The following is a 26,134-nucleotide window of genomic DNA, read 5'->3' as shown; positions in this document are numbered from 1 at the left end:
CCTCCACCACTTCTTATCAGTGTAGTGCTACACCAGTGCATCTGTGTGTCTAATGCTGGACATATTTTAACGCGATAGCGTTAAGGGCCCTGTGTTGCAGAAAATCCGGCGTCGGTGTCAGCGTGGCGCGCCGGTGTCTGCGGCTGAGAAAATCATCCCGAACCACCCCGACCACGCAGGCCCTCTGCGTTGTGCAGAAGCGTTAGTGAACTAATTGAATTTCTCAAAGTAAAATCTGTCAGAAAAATTGTAAAGTATGACTTAACCACAACCTACAGACATCATATTGTCGGATTGTAATTTAAAAATATAAGAAAACATAATTCTGCTACGAGGAAACTCAAACACAAACCCCCTTTTCCAGCATTTCTACCATACCAACATGGTATGGTAGAAATGATCAAGTGGCGTGCCGGGGTAGGTTACTTGCAAAAACACCATCCAGATGGCGCTTGCTTCCTCGGCAGCGACATGCGGAGGCGAAGGTGAAGAAAAAAGAAAGCTGCAGTTGCTGGGAAGCCTGACAAGCATTCAGGGATCTTTGAATGCTATCGCGTTCCATTCTTAAAGGCGAAGCTTAAGTGCCCTCCAAATTTTTATAATTGTATCTTCCACCATCTTTTGATGCGATAGCATTCGTAGGGTACTTCATGCACTTGCCGGAGGCTATGTATCTATGATTGTGTATATTAGAGAGATAATATTGTTACGTGAAGGACGAGTCAATTAAACGACAAACTATTTACAGATTATATTTACAGCAGCGTTTGCAGCGCTGACCTGTTGGATTCACAGCTCGAGCCCAGTTCGATCTTCCTCCTCTTTGCATGAGTGATGGCGCCCGCGCGCCTCGTTCAAACGACCAAATACTACACGCGTGTAGCATAATCCCCCAGTGGTAGAAGCGACGTCTCGGAGCGTCTAAATGCCATCACTGGGAGGGTGATACATCTTCAGTTGTGTAACGTGCACGATATCACTGGACCGGGAAGCAGATGGGGCGTCGGGGGTGTTTCATAGGCGAACGTGGCGTACTGACGCTGAGGTGCAGGTGTCTCTCATCCAAACCAAAATAAACTCTTTAAAGCAGTGAAATGCAACACTGAGGCGTGCGTGAGCTGAGAGTGTGTCAGGACGGTTGAGGTTGACTTTCCAGCTGCTGAGAGAGAATCTCACTTATGACAAAGTTTGGGCCTCATACCAATGAGGTTTCTTACGGTTCATAGAAATAGCTCATATTTGACAATATGTATTTGCTTCTGTATGCACCTCCTTTTTATTATTTGTACTTGAAAATGTTCGACTAGATTTCCTATAGGTATTACCATTTTTTTTAAAGATACTTTATTTGCATTTTACTAACCCCTCCCTTCTGTTTTCTTTTTGAGTGAAAAAAACAGTACTCCTTGCTACTCAAACTGTATTAAGTCGTTTATTTTTTAACATGCTTACTAGAGGGTGACAGCATCGGGCGAGATGGTGTCAGTTTGTCTTGACATAAAACAAAGTTCTGTGTCACTCAGGGAATTTGAAAATGTTAGCTTCGACCCTGGGTTGTTAGTTCTGTGCACGTTGTCTCTGCTTTTGTCCTGTCTTTCGCGCTGTTTTTACCCCTTTCGTCATGCATCAACCAGCCCATTTGAGCACATTGCTACAGAACATCTACGTCACAAGCCCTTTGTGTGCAGCAAGAACAAATCTATCACAACTGAGCACATCCGCGAGCGATCAGGCAGAAAATAAATAATCAGATAGTGACCGCACCGGGGAACTTTAATGAGTCAGAAATGTGACTATCTGCTGCTTCAATCTTTTTGACAAATAAAGAACGAAGAGGAGAACACACTGATCCTGATTCAATTCATAAGCGGAAAGTTTGGAGAGCTTGGAATACATTTTTAGCCCTGCTTTTATTACAAGCACTGTATGCACTGCTCACGCCATTTGGACAAAGCGTAATGAGCACCGAATGTGCTTGCATGTCCTCTGAAGTTGTGGCCAAAGCTTTGTGTTATCTACCGAACTACCATCTACTATATCTTCCAAAACAGAGGTTTGCAGAGCAGCACCGGCGACACGCACATCCATTGTAAACACGGAAGCAACTGAGGCAAGCAATGGACACGTTTCTACGTGATCCAGCGTGGCGGCGCCCATGGGATCGCCGTGAAGAGGGTCTATACATGGCTTAATGAACTTTCCAGCGAATCGTTGGTGTTTGTGTAAGTTCTACAATGTGCACCACCATTCGCGTCACGCATGCAATCTTATTACACAAGGCTCAGCAACAACAGAGGCAACAGATAAAATCGGCTCTAGAATTCAAGAAACTTCTGATACAGAAAGGCGTGTCTTGTGCTGAGCAATAATAACCTTTAGCATTATTTAGCCGGTGAAAGACGGTCACTGGAAAAGATACAGAAGTGCGCATGGCAATTCGTAGATTGAAATATGCCGTAAAGTAATTAATGAAAAAGTAAATTAGTGTAATTATGTTGCTTATTCAATTAAGCATTTTGATTTCTTGAAGTTATGGGCCGCCTCATCGACTAATTTAGATCAACGGTTATAATTGAGCTAACTGCCACAGGCAATTAAAAAAAATTAGGTACACTAAAAAAATAACACTGTATAATTGTTTACTACTCACATTTGCGTGCCTCGTAACTAAAAACATATTTTTGAAGTTTATAGAAATAATGTTACATAAAACCTTTTCACACCAGAAACCTGCTTTGTGACCTGTCATCACTGCAGGGCAATGTTGCCTGTAATATCTCTATTATCTACTGTTTTTAAATGGAGCTTTTTGTCAAGTTTGGTTTTGGCAAAAATCTTCATGTGCTAAAAGCAATACCGTAAAATTACGAGCAAGCGCCCCCCCTCTATCAAGTCGAAATTACCGGCAAAGTTAGGGGGGGCGCTATCCCGGAACGGCACCAAAATTCAAGATGGCAACGACGAAATTTTCCCACCAAAAAAAAAAAAAGCGCTGGGAATGGCATTAAAATTTTATTGAACTTGAACTTTATTAAGCCAAAGATTTGTTAGTGGTGTTTATCACTCTCACAACCACCGAAAGAACTACAGAACCGACGCGTCTCGCGACCGGCGAAACGAACATTGGTTATGCAGCTTCTATTCCAGGCATAATTATGTATGCTAGAGTAAAGTGACGCGTAATGTTCACTTTATTAATAACCATGTCCACGGTGAAACATTTAGCACTAATGAGAGTTCCGATACAAGTCGAGCTCAGCTGCTGTGCATGGCTAGCGACGGCGGAGAGCGAACCGCGGCTTGGCCATGCTCGCATTGCAGCTGGTGGCACCGCAAATATCAGCATGTTTTCTTCATCGTGTGAAATTATTGCGAGGAGAGGGTAAAGCGGCAACGACGGTAACAAAACATTGCTGCTTGGGAGCGTCGGCGGTTCGTTCTGAAGCGCCGTCTGCTACAGATTCGATCGAAATGAACTGGAAAAGGCCTAGTGACGATATCGGTGGCGAGTGATTAGCAGTGGCGACGCCAAAGTGTAGCCGCGACCACTCCTCTGTCGCCGAGTGGTCACGTCGCTGTGCTGCAGGGAAATCCTCTGTGCCGTGTGAGAGGCAGATCTCGCCGTTGGTTGGCGGTCCGTGAACTACAGACCACCAGCCGCAGTTCGCCTGATGCGCACGTGTGCCCACTGAGGCGCCTAAAGTCCCTAGAAAAAAAATATCTAGGGACTTTAGGGGCACCGGGTGTGACCATGATTCGATGAAATGGCTCATCGGGGCACCGCGATGCGCACTGGTGCGATTTGCCGAATTTGCCATTGTTTTCGTGGACTGGATGTGGCAGGCCAGTGTTGGTGCGGAGCGGAAGAGAGGGGGGGGGGGCTTTCCCGGAACGGCGCGAAAATTTGAAGTTGGCAGTGAAGTTAGGGGGGGGGGGGGGGCTCTTGCACGGGTGGGGGCGCTTGCTCGGAATTTTACGCTAGTGAGCCCCTGAAGAAGAAGCATTGCGCGAATGCTCGGTAGGTAGAGCACATGCCATTCCTGCGTAGGAGCACATGCATGTGGTCAATACAGTGTCCATACTTATAAGAGACCTTATTTCACAAACACGTATGCAAGGTGAGTACTCAAGACAATTACACATTTAACAGGACTAGACAAAGAAATGTATAAAATATTATTACATAAATTTTATTGTCTTGCTTGCCAAATAGCATCAAACAGATGTTAGCTGTGCAGGTTAGAAGTCGCAAATATGTGACGTGATTTCAAAATAAATTCAGTTCTAATTGCGATTAAAAAATCTCCGAAACATGTCATTTTGTGGTGACAGCCTGTCATGTGGTTTGCTCTTCCATAGCCTCCTATATACTTTCTGTGCCCGCGCAATCATTCCGGGGGCGCCGTTCAACCTCCTCTCCTGACCTCGCAGGTCGCCCGCTAGGGGCGCTGCTACCCCAGAATAGTTCGCTAGCCGCCGTGCATGGTTAAAGGCGGGAAAAATTGCGTGTGCGCGTCTCCATTAGTGTCAAATCGAGACAATATTAATTTGCCTCGCCTGCCGACGGTTCGCTGGTTTGTTGGGAGATCACCTTTCTGCAGTAGCCCACGGCTGGGAAAAAAACTTGCCTTCTGCCTTGGATTGACGCGGTGAGCTGCGGCATGGTATTGAACGACTGTGGCTATGGTGACACTGTCGGTTCCGTATTGAGGACGTCTAGCAGCAGCGCAAATGAAAGCCTTCTGGCCGAAAAGAAGACATTGTGGTCACGAGTGAGTTGTGCTACCTTAAGTGGTTTGATAGGGCGCTTTGCGAGTTGATACCCAGTAGTATGGCGTATTGTTGTGGACCTGGATGCTCCTCGTATAGTAAGAGAAAGGTCCCGGGCATCTCATTTCATGAAATCCCGAGCGATGAACTTCCAGAGAATTGGCTCCAAGTTTGAATGTGTCAAACGTGGAATGCGTCAGATACTTGCTGAGAGAGATGCACTTTCGATTTGTTCTGACTAGAAAGCTCTCGTCTGACGCCAATGAATCTTTTTTTGGGTGGTTGAGGAGGTCAGCTGGAAGCAACGATCAGACAGACTCACGGGCAGTTTTGTGCGGAACAGAAAAGTCTCTGAAGACAGGCATTGCGTCAACATCGACAAACAACAACGTGATGGACACGGAAGATAGCACATGCCCGTCGCTACGCCGGCAACTGAGCGTAAGCACTACGCCAGAACTATCCAAAAAATTTCCCTAAGAGACGACAGCAGCGCTGTTCAACCACATTACCTGGCGCAAAGAAACGCTTCGTTCGCCAGAATGTGCAGCACTAGCGATGGTTGGCGGATACCTATCGAGAGCTGTTAAGCTCTTAATGAGCGGGTGTCTTGCAAAGAATGCCTCAGTTTGTTGACAAAGCCCAAGCCGTCGACGCCATCAGATTCACTGATTAGGCAGAAGCCGTCTGCTGTATCGGTCAGACGAATTCGTAGTTGTGCTGAACTCTTCGCACAAGTAGGTTGAAGTAGTGCTCGCTAAGCTAAGAAATCTTAAGCAGCCGCTGATGGAGACTGCTGTGAATGCTGCTCAAGTGCTGCGAGAGCGTGAACTATTGAATTGTTCAGTGCCTGAGCATCACGAGATGCTGTTTGAGATCATGGTGACAAAGTTCTTCCGCCCTCTATTCACTAATTTTGCACTGGAGATAACGGACAAGAACGACATCGCAAAAGTTTTTTCACAGAAGCCCCTGTCACGAAAGCTCGACAAACTTTAAATCCAAATGATGGCAATAAAAGTTTTTGTTGTGGAGTTATTACAGCCGACATTATTCTTTTTCCACACTGACATACAAAACATATGTAATAATAAGCAGAAGGAAAATGAAGCTTCATATAGTACAGATAAGAGCTGTGGTTTTCCTTTTATTGTTCTTTTCTTTTGGAAGAAGCAATGCACGGCGGCCTGTACGCTTCTGTGTCGGCGTTAAACGCCCGTAGATGTTGTAAAACAATAGAATCGGCACCGGTAAAAAGAAATAGCGTGATATATAGTTATGCTACAGCGCACGCCGCCGTTGAGCGTCCTGTATTTCTATTCTGGGGTAGCACCGCCAACTGGTGGTGAGTGACGGCACTAGGCGCGACGACCGGTTCCCTGCGTTCTCGGCGCTGATGGGCAGGCATGAAGTATATAGGAGGCTATGGCTCTTCCTTAGCCCCTTCTTAGGCCCTACATGGAAAAAGCAAAGAGACGGAGCAAGGGCGCACTCTCTAGGCTTCTTGAAAACCATAATAATAAAAAATGTCCCTATTGAATGAGGGCTTCACAAGTGAAATTAAGCTTTGTCATGCTTACGTGGTTTTTCTTCAATTTAAGATTAAGCTAAATATGACACTCTGACATCATAGTGTACCGATTTTTCAAAAACTTGCCTACACCTGCCCGCTCGTGACCACTGAATTTAGCTTCACTTTAGCTGCTCACGTGTTAAGCGGTTCACGACCACATTGCACACTGCAATACACAACGCTTGCGTTCTAAAAGAAAATCCACAATTTCCAACAATCTTCAATTCTTCAGAAACTATTTTTATTCGAGTAAAGCAAAATACCAAATCTCACATCGTTGTGCATGCCATGGATCCAGCTATAAATTATTCTGTCACTTTGATGACTAACATATAAAAGCGAAATGCATTGATATGTTTAGCAGGACTATCTTTTCTTTTTTCCACATTTGCCGGTTTATTAACGGGCACCATTTTCTTCCAGGACGCTTCTCTGACATCCATTTATTACACTTTCTGGATACACGACAATGGGCGAAAAAACATGGTGTGCGTTTCAAATCACCGTGGATGCGCGCAAGGTGCAACCATTTGCGACTTCGTTCTTGGCCTCCATCCTTGTGTCGTAGGTCAAGTGTACTCTCACTAAACCGAATCATTCTTGACAACTAGAAGTTGGTGTATATTGCCACCTGTAGGTAGTGGGTCGAGGGCAAGAGTGGGTCAAGCCCAAGAGAACGAAGAAGACCGCGCGCCCTTCCCTGCTCGAGGCAGCCCCGACGGTCGCAGTTTCCAAGATCCAGCTGCTATTCGGTTTATAAAACCTTCAAGACTACTTCTCGAGGCTCGTGACAAACTGGTGGAGGTGCTGGGTAAGCGTCCTCACGGATGTTGCAGACCCCTCCAAGGATCCGCGCTACGAATCCAGTGCCTGTCGACACTCCCGTGCATCGGGCCAGCCGCAGGATCAGGGGACTGTCTCCAGAAGTCGTCGACGCTACAGTTCCCACCACATCAACCGGTATGACCAGCGCTTCCCTTCAAACCGCCCCAACCGGTACGGGAAGCATGATGTTGAACCGGTACACACTTGAGAGCCCGCGGATCCTGAAGACGTTTCATGGCACAGTGTTTGAAGACGTCGAAGACTGGATGGTCACTTCGAGCGTGTGGCCTCCGTGAACGAATGGAACGACAGGGAAAAACTCAGGCACGTCTACTTCTACCTGGAGGATGGCGCGCGTACGTGGTTTCAGAACCGCGAGGAGCAACTGACGTCGTGGCGCGAGTTTTGTCGCCAGCTTTTGGAGACATACACCAGTGCTGATCGCCACGAACGAGCGGAACGTGCGATTCAGGCCCGCGTCCAGTTGCCAAACGAAACTGTGACCACGTACGTCGAAGACATGACGCGCCTCTTCCGACGAGCGGATCCAAGAATGACGGAGGAGAAGTTACGTCATCTGATGCGCGGGGTCAAGGAGCAACTCTTCGCTGGCCTCGTACGGAGCCCTCCGAAGACGGAGTTCTTGTCCGAGGCTGTGACTATGGAAAAGATGCTTCTGGATCCCTCGAACATGTATGAGCGGCAAGCGAACAGCATGTCTGCTGCTGACATTTTCACGGCCATAGGAAGCAACGGTGACTGTCTGCAAGAACTCATCCGCTCTGTCGTGCGTGAAGAGTTGCAAAAGGCCGCCATAACACCGCACCCTACGGTAAGCTCCATAGCGAGCATTATCAAGGACGAACATCACCAGGCGCTCCGTGACACCTTGCCTCCTGCTAACGCTGCGGCAGTACCTCCTGAATATCCGCGTGCGACCTACGCGGAAGCCCTGAAGTGCCCTGCTCCCTCTCCGCCGCTGTTCGTTCGTGCTTCTCCTACGGTGTCAATTCAGTCGGCGCAGCCGATGTCGTACTACGACGCTGGGTATACACCGCCGCCGGTTGTTCATGCCGCTCCATTTGCCCATCGTTCGGAGCAAGCGGTTCACTACGTCGGCGACAGACGCCCGCCCCCTCGGAAGTCGGATGTTTGGCGCACACCCGATCATCGGCCTCTGTTTCCACTGCGGTGAAGCTGACCACTTGTACCGCCAGTGCCCATACCGGCGCCTTGGGATTCGAGGCTTTTCTGCCTACTCGCCACCGCCCCGATACGGCCAGCGACCCCGGGAGATTCAGGACTACCTCTCTCAGCAGTGCTTGCACCGCCTGCCAGGCGACAGTCGCGATCGTCGTCTCCGAGACGATTTTCATCACCGCCCCAGCGCTATTCTCCCGAGTCCCCGCCGGTCCCCACCAGTCCCCGCCGGGAAAACTAACTGAGGCGATCTTTGGGGGCGAGGTCGCTGACGGTCGAAGCGCTGAAGACCTCCGACGGACGCAGTTACCGAAACATACCGATCCGTCATCACCTGCAGCTGAACGAGACGACCGGCTTTCGCTCGATATACCAGTGACTATTGACGGTTATGCCGTGAGTGCTTTAGTGGACACCGGCGCAGACTACACGATACTAAGGGGGAAAATAGCAACGCAGCTGAAGAAAGTGATCACGCCCTGGCATAACTCGCAGATTCGGACGGCTGGCGGCCACATCGTTACTCTGCTGGGCGCCTGCACGACTAGAGTTGAGATTCAAGGATCTACATTCGTAGCGAGCTGCCTTGTCTTACGCAAATGCTCCCGTGACGTTATTCTTGGGGTTGACTTTCTGCAGGAGTACGGCGTGATTATCGATCTGCAAGAACGTCGTATCACTTTCTCTGCCGAACGAGCAATCGACGTGCAAGACGGGCAACGGTGCTACGACGTACTTCGTGTTTCTCCAGACAGTGTAACGCTTCCTCCACGAGCCAGTGTCCTCGTTGACGTCACATGCAGTGGCTTACGCGATGGCGAAGTGGTGGCCGAAAGTAACTTGGAACACCTACTGAAGCAAGGTGTTTGTGTGGCTCGAAGTGTTATGCAGATTCATGCTGGTCATTCGCAATTGTTTGTTACCAACTTTAGCTACGAGCACCGACACCTGTTCCGCGGCACTTCGTTAGCATTTGCAGACGCAGTAGCAAACGTTAACAACTGTTTCACGTCAGAAGAAGTGCAGACAGCAGACACGTTTCTGGGCCATCTCGACATCAATTCTGAAGCCAGACAGCACTGCGCAAGCTCTTGCTTGAATTCAGGACCTGCTTCGCACATTCTTCCAAGGTACGCCAGACTTCCATCACTAAACACAGGATCATCACGTACGAAGACGCACGCCCGATACACCAGCAGCCTTACCGCGTGTCAGCAAAAGAACGCGAAGCCATACGTACGGAAGTCCAGGAGATGCGTGACAATGGCGTAATTGAACCTTCCAACAGCCCGTGCTCGTCTCCGGTCATTCTTGTCAAAAAGAAAGACGGAACGCTACGCTTCTGTGTCGACTACCACAAGCTCAACAACGTGACTTAAAAGGACGTGTACCCGCTGCCGCGTATCGACGACTCGTTAGCTAGACTACGGCGTGCCCACTATTTTTCTTCTCTCGATTTAAAAAGTGGGTACTGGCAAATCGAGGTAGACGAACGCGACCGCGAGAAAACAGCCTTTGTGACTCCAGATGGTCTCTATGAATTTCGAGTGCTTCCTTTTGGCTTGTGTTCAGCCCCGGCTACTTTCCAGCGAATGATGGACACTGTCCTTACTGGACTGAAGTGGCAGGCCTGTCTTGTGTACCTGGATGATGTGGTCATCTTCTCTGAAACGTTCGAACAGCATCTTCACCGCCTACGGAGTGTGCTAGAGGCCATCCGATCGGCAGATCTCACACTTAAGCCCGAAAAGTGCCACTTTGGTTATGAAGAGCTCAAGTTCCTCGGGCATGTAGTAAGTGCCAAAGGGGTCCAACCCGATCCAGACAAGCTTGCCGCTGTGGCCGCGTTTCCAGCTCCTGCCGATAAGAAGGCCGTCCGGCGCTTCCTGGGTTTATGCGCCTACTATCGCCGGTTTATTGAAGGCTTCTCGAAGATAGCGGAACCCATGACTCACCTTACAAGGGACGATACGCCATTTGTGTGGCATAATGAGCAACAGGTGGCTTTTGCTGAATTACGACAGCGCCTGCAGTCAGCACCCGTTCTTGCACATTTTGACGATGATGCTGATACTGAGGTGCATACCGACGCCAGTAGCATTGGCCTTGGCGCAGTGCTCATCCAGCTTCAAGATGGAGGGGAAAGAGTTATAGCGTATGCCAGCTGCTCCCTGTCCCGTGCCGAGGCGAATTATTCGACCACGGAGAAAGAGTGCCTCGCGGTCATGTGGGTGATCATCAAGTTTCGCCCCTATCTCTATGGTCGTCCTTTCAAAGTAGTGATGGACCACCATGCCCTCTGTTGGTTGGCAAGCATGTGCGACCCTTCAGGACGACTGGCACGGTGGAGCTTGCGGCTACAGGAATTTGACATCACCATCGTTTAAAAGTCTGGCCGTAAGCATGAAGACGCTGATATGCTGTCCCGCGCACCCATTGATCCTACCAGTCAGGAAACAGGATGATGACGGCTTCCTGGGCGCCATTAGTTCGTCGGACTTGAGCAGACGGCAGCGTGACGACACTGAGATTCAACCGATCATCGATCATTTAGAGGGCCGCGACACAACCATACCACGCCATCTGTCTCGCTCGCTGACGTCCTTCTGTCTGCGAGACAACGTCCTGTATAAGAAGAATGCTCGTTCGACCAGCCGTGCTTACCTCCTGGTGGTTCCAAGGGACATGCACGACGACGTCCTCTTCGCTTGCCTTGACGAACCGACATCTGGTCATTTAGGCTTTTCACGAACACTCGCTAGAGTAAGCGAAACGTACTATTGGCCCGGGCTTTCGGCAAGCGTCAAACAGTACGTTAAAGGCTGTCGTGAATGCCAGCGCCGCAAGACACCATCCGTTAAACCGGCTGGCTTACTTCAGCCAATTGAAGCACCTCACACGCCTTTCGACCAAGTCGCCATGGACATTCTCGGACCGTTTCCTTTGTCTGCCGACGGCAACAAATGGGTTATCGTCGCGACTGATTATTTAACACGCTATGCTGAAATGCAGGCGATCCCACGAGCCACGGCCTCAGAGGTAGCGCAATTCTTGCATGTGCCACATCGTCTTGCGTCACGGTGCTCCCTCCACTGTAATAACAGACAGAGGGACTGCAGTCACAGCGCAGCTTATGGACGAAGTTTTTGAATTAAGCAACACCAGGCATCGCAAGACGACCGCGTACCATCCGCAGACCAATGGACTTACCGAGCGACTGAATAAGACGGTCACAGACATGCTCGCAATGTACATCGACGTCCAACACAAAACATGGGATCGGATCTTGCCTTACGTGACCTTCCCGTATAATACCGCCGTGCAAGAGACGACGCGCTTCACGCCCTTTCGCCTTCTCTACGGTCGCAAAGTCCAGGCGATGCTGGACGCTATGCTGCCGTGTCAAGATGCTGACCTCTTGACAACTGACGCCGAGGAATTCGCAGAGCGTGCTGAGGAAGCTCGGCAGCTCGCGCGGCTGCATATCAGCCAGCAGCAGCAGGCAGACGCACGACGCTACAACATCCGCCACAGGGACGTGTCCTACAACCCCGGGGACCAAGTTTGGGTGTGGACCCCCGTTCGCCGTCGTGGCCTCTGTGAAAAGCTGCTGAGCCGGTATTTCGGTCCATATAACGTGCTCCGCCGCGTCACTGACGTAAACTACGAAGTTGGTCCGGACACGACATCGCAGACCCGGAGTAGGACACAAAGACAACCGAGCTCAGACATAGTTCATGTTGTGCGCATGAAGCCTTACATTGCGCGTCCGTAATGTGTCGGCGTGACGTTTACTTTTTTTTTGTGTACTTTCGCTTTACGTGCCTTCTTCTTTGTCTTCTACGCCTATCTTTTTTTTTAGCATTGAGGCGATGCTTTTGTTCGAAAGGGGGGATAATGCCACCTGTAGGTAGTCGGTCGAGGGCAAGAGTGGGTCGAGCCCAAGAGAACGAAGAAGACCGCGCGCCCTTCCCTGCTCGAGGCAGTCCTTCCCTGCCCTTCCCTGCCCGACGGTCGCGGTTTCCAAGATCCAGCTGCAATTCGGTTTATAAAACCTTCAAGACTACTTCTCGAGGCTCGTGACAATATATATAAACGCCCCTCAACCTTGTAACGCAGAAAGGTTTCCGGATTTTCAGAAGATTAGAATGTGCAGAATACTGTGTTTACAATTACCATGGCACAGGTAGTCATCTATAAGTAGGTATTGAAAGAGCTATCAGGAAAAATAGAGTATATTGACACGCTAATTAAGTGCATTTTCGTGTGTTGTGTGGTAATGCGTGGATTTGAGGAGAGACATGCGAAAACACCCGTGTACTTAGATTTAGGTGCACGTTAAAGAACCCCAGGTGGTCCAAATTTCCGGAGTCCCTCACTACGGCGTGCCTCATAATCAGAACTGGTTTTGGCACGTAAAACCCCATAAGAAAGAAAAAAAAAAAAAAAGTGTGTTGTGTGGTTCCCGTTCGCTTGCGCTTTATTTTGCGTGGGACGAAGACAACGAAGAAGAGGTGCTGCTCGATCGGAGCTGTTCTGCTGTGTTGCTGGCTGTTGCTTGTCCTGTTATTGCGGTGACAAATTGGTGGAGGTGCTGGGTACCGTCTTATGCACTAATTTGACCTCCCGACGCTTCGAGTCCCTACCACCATTCCCACGATTCCGGAGGAAAACCGGGCACTTCGCCACAGCCGCCGCTTGCAAGGACTACCTCCTGAATACAGCCCATTGAGCCAAGTAAGGATGTCCACCACAGGGGCAAGTGCAAGTCAGACTCAAGAAAGCGACACAGTCCAATCCACCTCTAGTCCGAGTGTCGTCTACACAGCGTGCATTCCGAAGTCATTTCATGGCGACGTGTTCGAGGACGTGGAGGATTGGCTTGAACACTTCGACTGAGTTGCTGCAGTCAATGAATGGAATGACTCTCAGAAACTGCGCTACGTGTACTTTGCCCTGGAAGACTATGCTCACACGTGGTTTCAGAATCATGAGGGCTCCATCACTAGCTGGCAAGAATTCTGACAACAGCTTCGCGAGACATACAGCAGCCCCGAAAGGAAAGAAAAGGCCGAACAGACTCTGCAGAGTCAGTTTCAGAAACCAAATGAAAGTGTGGCCATGTTTGTCGAGGACATGTCGCGCTTGTTCCGACGCGCAGATCTAGGTATGGCTGAGACAAAGAAAGTTCGTCTCTTAATGCGAGGGGTGAAAGAACAACTTTTCGCTGGACTCATGCGTAACTGTCATATGTAAGAGGCCGCCGGTGGCGTGAAAAAGAAAAGGAGCACGAGAAACACGGGGTTCCGAACGGCGCGAGCGCGCGAGGCGCACGAACCGAGGCATAGTCGAGGGATGAACGGCGCTGTCCGTTGAGTTTCAACGTGGCACTGGGTCAGGAAGGTCGCATCTCCAGCTATGTTCTGGCTACGGGAGACTTGGGGGTTGGTTGAGTCCGCGTTCATCCCTCGACTATGCCTCGGTTCGTGCGCCTCGCGCGCTCGCGCCGTTCGGAACCCCGTGTTTCTCGTGCTCCTTTTCTTTTTCGCCCCACCGGTGGCCTCTTACATATGACAGTAACCCTCCAGCTACTGTCGCTGAGTTCGTAAGTGAAGCAACGACAATGGAACGAGCGCTACAGCAACGCTCCCAACAGTACGACCGCCAAAGCACCGTCGCCTCAGTGTCATGTTTCACCTGTGGACATGATTTAGCAGCACTCCGAGAGCTTGTGTGAACTGTTGTGCGCGAAGAGCTTGAGGAAGTTTGCAAAACTTCTTGTCAGCCGACTGTTACATGCGCTTGGTGACATCATTCGTGCCGAAATGAGGACCATGACCCAACCATTGGCGCCAATGCGAGCGGAAGCCCCAGTGCTGACATATGCCGAAGCCGTTCGGAGCCCTCAACCATCTACGGGATGACGTTTGCCTTGCCCTGTTTCAGCTCTACCACTGTCAATTTCCAGCTACAAATGTAAACCCGTATGAGGACGTAGGCCCGCGAGATATCATGTGGAAATCAAACGTGTGGCGCACCTCGGATAATCGGCCACTTTGCTACCACTGCGGCGAAGCGGACCATCTGTATCATCAGTGCCCTTATCGGAGGATGGGCCTTCAGGGATTTCATCCTAACGCTCGTCGACCAAGTAATGGTGAGCGCCCACGCGAGATAGAGCAGTTCCTGGCTTCTCAGCAGCCGTGTTCTCCCGCACAAAGACACCAATCACGTTCATCATCTCCTCGGGGCATCATGTCGCCTAGCCGTTACTCCAGGTTCGCTGATGTTCGCAACAGGTCCCCAAGTCCACGCCCACGTCAGGAAAACTGAGGACAGCGACCTCCGGGGGTGGGGCCGCTGCGGATCGTCCTGACAAACATCCTCCGACACGACACGTTCACGACGACAATTTATCTGCCACGCCATTTTCTGATAGCGACGCAGGACTTTCCGCCGATATTACTGTAACCGTCGACAATTACCAGGTCACCGCCCTCGTGGATACCGGCGCCGACTACTTCGTTAAGAGTGGTGAATTGGTGGCTACGCTCCGAAAGGTGACCACACCATGGAATGGTCCCCAACTCCGCACTGCAGGTGGTCATCTCGTGACGCCGGTTATTGCGGTGACAATATTGGCCAAGTCTAGTTTAGTCTAAATGGCAAATTTACCAGTTTTGTAGTCTCGATTAAAATCAACATTTTAGCTCTCCAGGACTATGTGCCCATTCCATTCCAACTCCATTCTGGAATCTCGGGCTCCCATTCCACTCCCATTCCATCTGTACGACTGGTGCCGTCATTCCATTCCCATTCCATTCCGGGTGTTTAAAATGTGGAATGATTCCAGAATCATTCCAACTCTGAAGTGACCACTCTGCAATTTGGATAGTGACTATTGGGCACAGGGAAAGAGGAGAGCAACTAGACAAATGTTAAGGCTTTAGGATGCAGGTGGACGAAGCCGGTAGTACTAACATTGCTCAAGGGCTCGGCAGGAAAATGAGGAGGAGGAGGAAGTTAGAGCTAGAAGGTACAGGCAGAACAGTCAATGAGGGGCGGAATGCGGCGAAAGAAAATAGAGTTTAAGTATAAGGTCGTGGGGATAATGGACAAGGATGGTAACAAGGACTGCAGTGTGGCACAACATTACTAGAACCAGCTCAATTCCACAGCTCCGCCAGAAAACCTGTCCCGAGCAGTGATCGCTGGAACTAGCAGTGCTGCCATCGCAACTTTCTTGACAGAGAGGGGTCATCTGCTATGCAAAGAGATAGCAGTGTTGTTTCGCTACCATGCTGGTCCTTTGATTGGTGGCCCCATTGCAGTCGTTGACTTTGAGCCCTTCGTCTGCATACTATCTGTACATGATTATTGCTTGTTAAATGGATAATAAACTGAAAATCAAAAGTATAGTTATGCATTCATACACATCATGTCGGATATATTGACGTCCTTATGAACTACAGGGTTCATACGTGGCCACTCTCGGGCATGATATGCGCGCCATGAAAATTAAGGAATGGCCACTGCTTTCAAGTGCCAATGCATTGAGGGTTAGCTATGTTGGCATGCATATAAAGAATTACTTGTGAGCAAACGTAGCTGAGTTGGTCACTCGGCGGGCAATTTAATCCTAGTGGCAGCTGTTACGGGTAGTTACGGGTAACGAGCGAAGACGCCAGGATAGGTCTAGGCACATCCAAGCGACAAATGAATTGGAGTAAACTCCCAATAACTGCACCTAGTTAAAAGGACTGCTTTAGGACAACTCTCAGTTTCCTCCTCAAGCAGTCCACTGAACCAATCTAATAACCTTGCGCTGGGCTGCATTTTACAGCCGAGCTGTTAGTGTGTCTATATGGAAGCGCTCGAAAATGTTATTTGTTTTGCGGTGTCTTGAGATAACTAGATTATTTACAGAGTTTATACTTGGCATCACCCTTAACATGGCCCTTACTTAACATAAGGGCCATGTTAAGGGTGATGCCAGGACTAATTAAGACATGTGGGTGTTGATTAGAGGCTAAATTATAAATGTTTGTTTTCTGCCTGTTCAGAGGTGTTATACATGAAACACGGAAGTTTTCCCACTGTCGTGGAAGAACCAAAGGTGTCGGGAATTTTATGTTTGAAATGACTGGGTGCCCTGCTATGGGCAATATGCTCCAAAAATTTGAAGTGTGTAGGTTAAATCTGAACCTCTAAATGAATTCCTGAATTGCCGTTTTCTGCCTATATTCATGCGTAATACGAGGCACGTATGTAGTTCTTGGCTTCCCCGGTCTCCTTGGTGAGCTAAATGAGGCATTTTGTTTATATTTTGTTGGAATACAGTGTAGACCGCTTATAACGTAAGTCGCCGGAGTCACGAATATCCGCACTATAAGCGGTACCGCACTATAACCAAAGCAACAATTTTCAAAGCCCGCACATATGCAAAACATGTGCACTGAGCCGCCGCGCGTATGCGACAGTCGAGGAATGCGGTTATAATGTTTGCATTCAATTTACAGTCGAATCCCATTAATTCGAACGAAATCACGCGGCGGCGCCTCCGACTGGCATTGCTCCGGCACCGCCATAGAGTAAAAGCTTAGGAGAGACCCCTCAGGAAATGACACGTGCTAACAAAACAAAACAAAAAAAAAGAAAAGAAAAAAATGTGGTCGAAATTTCACCCTCTCTCAAATGGCAAGGTCACCGATTCTGTGTTGCACCGGAACATGCGTGTACGTGCCGACGTCCCAGCCATGCTACCGTAGCCACGCGTAGAACATGGCAGTGAACCCTTCTTTCTCCTTTATGCTTCCTCTACTTTCTAGTCACGTGTTGACCTTGCACGCTGCGGCTACGGCGCAGAGGGAAGCAGCGGTGCTGTCCCAGACCGGCCAACGAAACTGCCCACGCCGGAAAACGCCCGGCAGAAAACGAAACTTTGGGGATCGAGCTGGCGCCGGGCCGGTTGGAGCGGCAGCGCCTGCACGGCGGTGGGCGCACATGGTGACATTGTCTGACAGTCGAAAGTGAGGGAGCTACAAGGGAGGGCGAGGGGAGCCACCGAAGCAGCGGAGTTTCCGAGGCGAAATCCGCTTCCCTGCCGCCCTCCTCTCTCACATTCCACGGTCTCCGCGTGCGCCCTTCGCCCTGCTGTGCTGACGCAACCCGCTCCCTGAAGTTTCGTTTACTGCCGTTATCGTGAAGCGAGCGTTGGCCGACGTTGGCAGTTCCGTGGCCCTCACTCGCTATGCATGCCGTGATATTTCACGACTCGCACTCAAGATTCTGGTTTCAGCCTCACTGGCTGTTCGTTCGCACCATGTGCCCTTCTCCTCCACTTCGTCTCTCTTCCTCGAGCACTCCTTGGGGCGCCCGTTTGAGGGGAGCGTTCGCCGTCTTCGCTGACTTCTGTACTCTCAGGCAGCCGCACTGTAACCGGTATTTCGGTTCCCGCAACTGCACTATAAGCGATACGTGTATACATGGACTGCTATGGGAAAAATTAATGGGAGTCTGAAAAGACCGCACTATATCCGGTCCTGCACTATAAGCGGTTATGTTATAAGTGGTCTATACTGTATATAGGGGGCATGTTATGCGTGATGTACGATTGAAGTTTAGACCGTGTGGGTTAGTTGCAGTTTTTTCAAAAAAATTACTTCTGCAAGTGCTCCAGAGTGTTTACATACTTTACAAACCTATTATGAAGCTTGCTCAATCTTTTGGCAGAAATGAATGCATAGACGTTTTGAAGTCATTTGGTCTTATGGGTCATTTCCTATAAATGTTTAAAGGGTGTCAGTCATGTGTTCTTAAAAAAATAAAAAACAATTAGGCAAGAGCCTATAAGCGTTTTACAGCCATTTTATGAATGTGTCCGAGTGTCCTGGGAGCTCTGTACATCACTCCTCATTCACATTCACTAGAGCTGGAGGGCATAATAAGGGAAATGTCTTGGGAAAGCGTAGCATTTCTTGCTTAATTATTAGCAGTGCAAATTACTACTGGATACTCATTTTTCCCTATTTTCATGCGTGATACAAGTCACATAGTAGGTTTTCCCTGTGTCCTCTAAGAACTATGTGGCGTTGGCGTCACATTTGGGGGAAACAGCGAACATGTTATGTCTTATGTGTGTGGAAAGTTAGACGCGTGTAGATAAATATGTTGTGTACAATTACATGCCTGTTTCCCTGGTTTCTTGAGGATACAAAATGTGACATCAACTTTAAATTTGCATGCTATGGGTCTATGTCATGAGTCTTATGCGGGAAGGTTACAGAGTGTGGCTTAATTAGGAATTCCTAATGCAAGTGCTCTAAAGAAATGGCTACACTGGCGAGATTGAGCTTTGATTCTGCAAAGTCGCACATGCATCATATGATTTTTTTTTAATGCTTAAGTATTTCTATGCTTGCTTAAACATTTCTGTGCTTACCCAACGAGAAAACTGACCATGCGTCCGTCTGTCCATCCGTCCGTCCCTCGCGTAAGACGATCGCTTTCAAAATAGAGCCCACAGCAGCAAGAGACTATCTTCATGCTGCCTGGCACTTCACCGTGAACGAAGCGGTGAAAACGGAGCGTGGGAGTTAGCAGTTTGCACTCTCTGTCAGCTTCGCAGATCGCTTTCAAGATACGGTCCGTACCGCCGCCGGAGTCCTTTGATCACGGTTCATAATATTCAACACGAATGGACAAGGAGCTAAAGAGCGATAGCGGCTTATGATGATCGGAACATCATCAATGCCCATGGCGCTGTCACCTGCAATTTTTAGCTTGCGTTATCAAATGCACCTTGCTCCGCCTTCTGCACCAGTTCGTGTCACTGCAGCATTGTCGTTTGCACTGTGGCCGGATCAGGTGTCATAACACTGATAATGACACCATGCTGTGTGGAGATGAGCAAGTGACACAATGCTTATGCTTACTTAGACAACTCCCGGAGGAGTTTCTGCGTGTATTTTTTTTCTGCGATAAGCGCTCATCGCAGAGACGTGAGTGGCATCTCATCAGCGTTGATGCAAAAGAAAACACCCGAACAGGTTTTGATAATTTAATATTAATTTTTGGTTCATGTTCTCTTTACACTACTTTTTTCAATCGATGCACCAATTAGCTAAATGCCGTATTTTTATTCAACTTGACTTGTGATTCTCTCTCTGCATGCATCTTCATGCTGCTTACTATGTTGAATAATTCTGAGAGTACTTATGTCATGCAGCCATGTCTGCTCGTATTGATGCAGAGCAGTATCGTGTACAAACTTGTGTTCATGTCAGTGTTGTACACGTTCCTCTAAAACGGGAACGAAAGCTCGTTCCTCGTTCCTTCCCAATGTTGAAACGAGTTCCCGTTACAAGTTCCTTTAATGCGAAAGGAACGCATTTCAGTTACACTTCGAACATTGGAACGCGTCGTTACATTAACGTTACATTAAATCTTTTTAATTAAAATAGTGTCAGATTATCCTGAGGCGAAACAAAGTGAGCAATTTAAAACTCACATCGAACTACGTACGAGTATATTATACGAACTTGAACATCGCCGACTGCATATTATCTGCAAATAAAAAATGAGAAATGACCCTAATCCTTGACTTAGGTGTCTGCTAGTGGCACTCGCACCTTGGCGTTGGTGTACCCTGGTGTAGGGCAGGAAACCGAACTCCAAGGAGCGAGTGAACGGAACTGGCGGGAAACCACCATGTACAGAGGAGCGTGCGAAAGAGTGAAGGAGGGCGAGGAGGGCGCGATGCATAGCCCCTTAGCGGACGGCGCACCTTAGCGCCCCTCCGCCGCTGACGTGAGAGCATGTAACGAGTGCTGGCGCATGCGAGTGAGCGACGGAGCAGGCGCGCCGTGAGAGAAGCGAGAGAGGAGGGAGTGACATCACCCCTCCGCGATGTTAAGCAGACGTTCACTCTGTCAGGTGGTGTGTAGCTCTAATTAGGTTTTTTTTTTCAATTTTAATTAGTAATGAGTGGGTACCCCTGGTTTAAGTGTGACGTCACTGATGACGTCACTTCTGGTCTCGGAGTATCACGTGAACCTGTACTGATATGGTGGGTATCTAAAGTGTAGGATTGTGTGCTTTGGTGTACGGCAATTAGACTTTCCTTAACTGTTTCTTATTTTTCCTGACACTTAATTAGCTCTTTACTGTACTAAACCTGTGCTCTGGTGTCATATCTATCATCAACCATAAGTAGAACAATCGATATCTGCCTGTTTTCAATTTTATAATTTATTTTTAATTTCGTCCCACCTCTGTGACAAACCAGAAGTCGGTCCCTAACCGGAAGTTGCTGCGCAATAAACAAGAGTGTCACTCGGTGCTCATGCCACTAAAAGAATTCAAAGAAACGTTCAGGGAGCACCGGACATACTCCAGACATGTCTAACTACAACTCTGGTGCTCGTCTATTACAAGTGCAACACATATGGCACTCTGCGACAGGCCGGCATGCCGGCATGGAGGAAAGTAACTACAGGAAGGAGCGTCGCGTGATAATCTCAAAGCCTAGTCATTAAAAAAAATTTAACAGAGAACTCACAAAAAGGATGCACCATAGTCACGTGACAGGCAAGCGGTAGTTCTTTGTGCCTAATGTGGTCGCCAATCCAGCCTGTATGATGTGCTGCGTACGTGCGTGTGTCTGTTCAATGCCGTGGAACATTTACAGAAGGAATGCCGTTCGCTCTGCCATTCCTCTGTTCCTCCCAAAAGGAACTAGTTCCAGGAGCGCCGTTCTGTACAACACTGGTTCATGTAAAAGAGACATGCGTAAGCTTGAATATTTACTGTATGCAGTTAACAATGTCTTTGAAGCCCAATGTAAGTTAAAGGCGTGTGTCAGCAATAAATGTGTCTGAGCCACATTATGAATGCCCGCTATGCCCATCTCCGCATGCAGTAAAACCAAATGCTCTCATTTACTAAGCATGCTTTTACAGTGCGCTAGTGAGAAGTGAAGGCAGCGCACAGGGGCAGTATGCAGAGCTGTGTCGGCCCCGCTCCATGCTTCTCCCGACAACATGCGAGAAAGTGTCGACTGCAGTGCCACTAGTTCAAGTGAACACAACTCTGGACACACCACTCCATGGGAAGGGATATGAAGCTGTGAAACTGAGCTGGTTCTAGTAACGTTAGTGTGGCAGCCAGTGACACTTATATGGAACCATGCCACCACCAGCGATGTAGATGGCTTACCGTATTTTCGCATGTATAACCCGCACCAAAAATTCAAAAACATTAACATTAAAGTTGGGGTGTGGGTTATACGTGAATTTTACTTGGAGGTGTGGCTACACGGCAGCGCGGTGCCAGACCTTGAGTGTTGCCACACCTTGAGGCAAAGTTCTCCACCATTTAGTTTCATTATCTCCTAGGGAATGCCACCCTCGCCCCACCACTGCGTGTTGGAAGTTTCCTTCTCTCTTCCTTTATGGTCGTCCATTCTCCTCCTCTTTACGGGTCGAGATTTTGCGAATAGTACATGCAGCGCCGGCGAACTCGTACGTCATCCGTTCCTGCGGCGCTCCCTCGGTCCACACGAAGCGCTACCGTGAAACGGTGGAGAGAGAAATCGCCGTTGGCCCATGCGAGGGCTGCTCCGGCTGCACTGTCATCCTCTGTCGCGTGAATGCTAGCTGTGCCTGCTAGGCGATCTGATTCACGTCAGATGTCACGTGACCGATTCGTCCGTGATCACGTCCATGATCACGTCCATCGTATGTGAATCCAGCTTTATCAGCATCGCTGAAGAGGGTGGAAAAGAGCCGCTGGCCGAAGATACTACGTGGATGAGTCGTGCATCCATGGATAGACTGTTTTTGGAAATATTTAAGCGTTGTTGCATGCAGTTATTTCCGCGGGTTAGACGCGCGGATATATATATATTTTTTCTTTCCCAACTATTGTAAACGGGGGTGCGGGTTATACGCGGTGGTGGGTTATACGTGGAAAAATAAGGCATGTTGTGGCAGGCCTTAATACTTTCTTTAAGCAACGATGGAGGTTGTCACTCATAATAGATATCTGGGCTCCAGTGTCAATCAAAGCTGTCATATGAGCACCATCTACATGGACATCAACTAGGTTCCGATTTGTAGGGAGCAACAATAGAGGATTTGGAATGAATACATCAATTCAGTAATATTCTTGATGGGGACATAAGGAGGCTCGGCCATGAGCACTCAACAGGGAAGTGCCTGTTCAGGCAACAAGCCTAGGAAGCAATAAAATTGACCTCAGTGCAATTGCATAAGCATTCCTTTCGTGGTTTTACTTCATCTCTGTATTCAACACTTATACCCACTTCAAGGCATGGATGACTCCTAGTCCCCCTCACAAAAATCTCAGCACTGAAGAGGCAATAGCCCTCAGACTTATCCAAACAAACACATTCCCCAACCTACACAGATACAGCAAAATATACCCACAAACATATCGCGGCATCTGCCCCTGGTGCGGCGACACACGCCCTACACTCTTTCACATCTCGTGGGGGTGCGGGGGCAAACCTCAACATTTAAAGACGCCTAACACGTCATTTGAGCGGTGGGAGGTACAGCTGACCGGCGATACCCTGGTGGGACAACAAGCTCTCGTCCAGCAAGTACGTCGAGCAGCCATGGCCAGTGGAGTCCTGGAATGAGGACACCACCCACTCGTCCTCAAGATCAACGATCTGAATGGTCTAGATAAATGTTTCTCTCTCTCTCTCTCCTAGTCTTCTCAGAGGTGCAACAGTGCGTTGGAGCTCCACATCATACCGGTGTTCTCTTCTTTCTGCATGTTGCTGCATTGCAAGTGAGCTCCCTAAACCATGGAATCTTGTCTGTAGGAATGTAAGAGCCACCGTGCACTCTACCACCTGTTTGCATGGGCCTACAGTTAGCACATGCAGATTTCATAAAACATTTTAACAATACTTAGCTAAGAAAATTTTTCCTTCAAAAGGTCTTTCTCATGCATTTTCATTTTCAAGCACTTCTACTGTAGCATTGTCTTAATCCAACACCAAGGCCATGCACTTTGTGCACCGTAAGCGCTTCACTACCTCACCACGCCTACTGCGCATTCATGCACTTTCCGGAAATTCCCTTGTCGACATATTACTTTGTAGTTGGAGATACTCGAGCATGACGAGAAGGCCTTGCATGATGTTTGTCCACTTCGTCTCTTTGCCAACTAAAGTTTTGTGGAAGTAGTGGTTGAAGGCTTGTAAGAGTGCATATTCAGTTACAAAACTTTTCCACTGGTTGAGGGGCTGGAAGCATGCAAAAGTTTATTCTCTCAATTTGTACGGCGTGTTTTTTTTTGGTTTTTTTTTAAGCTGGTATTTGTTAACATGCACCAGATATGTGAAGTGCATTTACACATTCTTTTTCTGTTTGCAGTGAAAAACTTGTGCGGGCATATATTGTTGCTCTTCAAAGACACTGTGCAATAATATTTGTGCTTGGCATTCCCAAATTACATTTTGCATATAGAAGCAGTGGTGCTCATGTGTTTTCATTTCAGCAGTGCCTCGACTGAGGAACTAATCTGTGTGTGTATTGCAACACAATATACTGGCATGCGTTGAAATTTTTCTGACTATGTTTATTTGCCTAATGAACATGTTTTTACAATTGTTAAAATCACAGACGCTACGTGGCCCTTGGTAGCAGTAAGCTTATGGCATATTCGACTGGTTGTTTCCGAGCGCTTTGATAATTTTATGAAACAACAAAGCTTTGTTACACTGTTTTTGTCACAAAGTGTTAGTTGTCATGATAAACCTTTGTAGATTTGTTAAAGAACTTAAAAAAATGGGGGCAAGAATGCTAGGAAATGACCAGTCGGATGTGCTATTCATAGGAATGGCAGATTTATGTGGTTGCTTCCAGTTATGCAAAACATTGGTTATGCTTTATTCTGTACTTTTCTTGCGAAAAAAGTGAAACTCCGTTTGGAAATACGACAAACCGAAGTTGTCTTCCGCGTCAGTGCTGCTTCCAAAGTCCCAAAACTCGCGTGCAGATGCATAGGAAATGGTGGAAATGCAATGTTTCCGTGCATGAGCAGCGTGCAACGTCAACCATCTTGGAAACTACAAGCGCTCATCGCGCTGACCATGCCCCTTCTTCAGAGGCATTCTGAATAAATAGAAAAAGAAAACCAAAATTGAAACTGACTAAATAGTTCCTAAATAACCCAAGAACTGGTACTAGCTGTCCGAGAGCACTCAGAAAGCGGCAAAGTATGAATTTGCAACCATTGATAGTGGGCTATTGATGGGAATAGGTGCAGACAGGATGGTGTTGATATACAAGCACGAAGTTAATTATTTGTTGTGTCAAAGCGGCTTCAATTTGTTTATGCCGCAAGACATGCTTGCTACCATGCACCCGCGGTCCTGCAGTCGAAGCGCTGCCTATAAACAACACCAGGAGTGCAAGAAAACCGTCTTATTCTAAATAACCTAGCTATTATAGTTCCTAGTATTGGAACCTAGTATTGGAACTAGCTATTATATTACGATTTGAGTATATTTTTCTACGGTCTGAGATTTGGTTATTGCTGTCGAGTGACAAATTTGTGTAGGCAGAGATTGGCCACATCAGCAATGCTTCAGATTGAATACTCGCGTGTCTTGAATGTCTGAATATTATCTGCTATTGTTGGATTTCATCACTGCCTCTCTCATTTGAGAAAACTGGTTAGACTTAAATGCACACGACTCATCCAGAGCAGTAGGCATCTCACTGAAATTATTCTTTCCTGTCCTGTTGTTCCTTCATCTTTTCGCATCTTTTGCAACATACGTAACTGCATCCGCTGTTGCACAAATGCCTCATTGCCACATTTCATGCCATTTTACCATTCGCTGAATTTTTACAAGATGCACTAGGAGTTGCAGCAGTCTTTCAAGAAATAAAATAAACCTACAAAACAATAAGTTTTTACCTGCCATACTAGTCCTGAATACACATTCCTGTGGCCAGGTGTCGTGTCTTTTCGAAGGACATAAAGACTGAAGAGGAAGCTTTAGCTCGGGATCTTCTATTTAAATGCATGGGAACGGAGATATTGTTTTCCTCCTTCAACCACTGCACTTATTTTGATGAAATTTGTTGCATTTAAAAGCAAACGTTAAAAACCTAGTAACTGAAGAAAAAGCGAATTTTTTATTTAAGCCCTTCAACTTTTTATAAAATGGTTTGAAAATTGCAAAATTTCAGAAAACTGAGCTATCAAGTTTACTACTCTAACTCAAAAATGAAAAACGATGTCACAATTATTTAATCTCTTCCTAATAACACATCTAAAGCAGACAAAATTCATGTACTTATTATATACGCCACTCTTATATCACTAATTTGTGAGTCAAGCTTTTCCACAACCCTCGTAAGCATTGCAACAGTTTCACATAAGCTGTAAATTTATATATCAAATTGGTTCGCTTTAGATGCTGTAAAAGGTGCAGTTCAGAGAACTGTGATATCTATATTCAGTGCAGGGTTACGGATTCATAACCTTTGTGCTTCAATGTTTTTTCCTTTTTTTTTTTTTAGCTTGCCAAATTTTGTGAGTTTCGTAAAAACAATTCCTAGCCCTGAATTGAAATTTTGTTTCCTGTAGTCACTAGAATTTAGCTTTCTGTTTCAAATGCAACAAATTTAATTCAGATTGGTTCAGCGTCTGCATTTTACATGTATTGGGAAATCGGAGTTGATCCCAAGCTAAAGCTTCCTCTTAAAAGGGGCACTGAAT

General features: G+C 47.7%; 1 protein-coding gene across 1 annotated transcript in view; it reads left to right on the top strand.

Annotated features, from left to right (window-relative positions):
• LOC119433387 (F-box only protein 31-like) overlaps positions 1-26,134 on the top strand; it is a 78,082-nt gene that overhangs the window by 45,318 nt on the left and 6,630 nt on the right. The gene's annotated exons all lie outside the window — the stretch shown is intronic.

This window comes from Dermacentor silvarum, chromosome 1 (genome assembly GCF_013339745.2).
Source record: "Dermacentor silvarum isolate Dsil-2018 chromosome 1, BIME_Dsil_1.4, whole genome shotgun sequence".
NCBI classification, from domain to species: domain Eukaryota; kingdom Metazoa; phylum Arthropoda; class Arachnida; order Ixodida; family Ixodidae; genus Dermacentor; species Dermacentor silvarum.
This window is presented reverse-complemented; position numbering and strand designations above follow the sequence as displayed.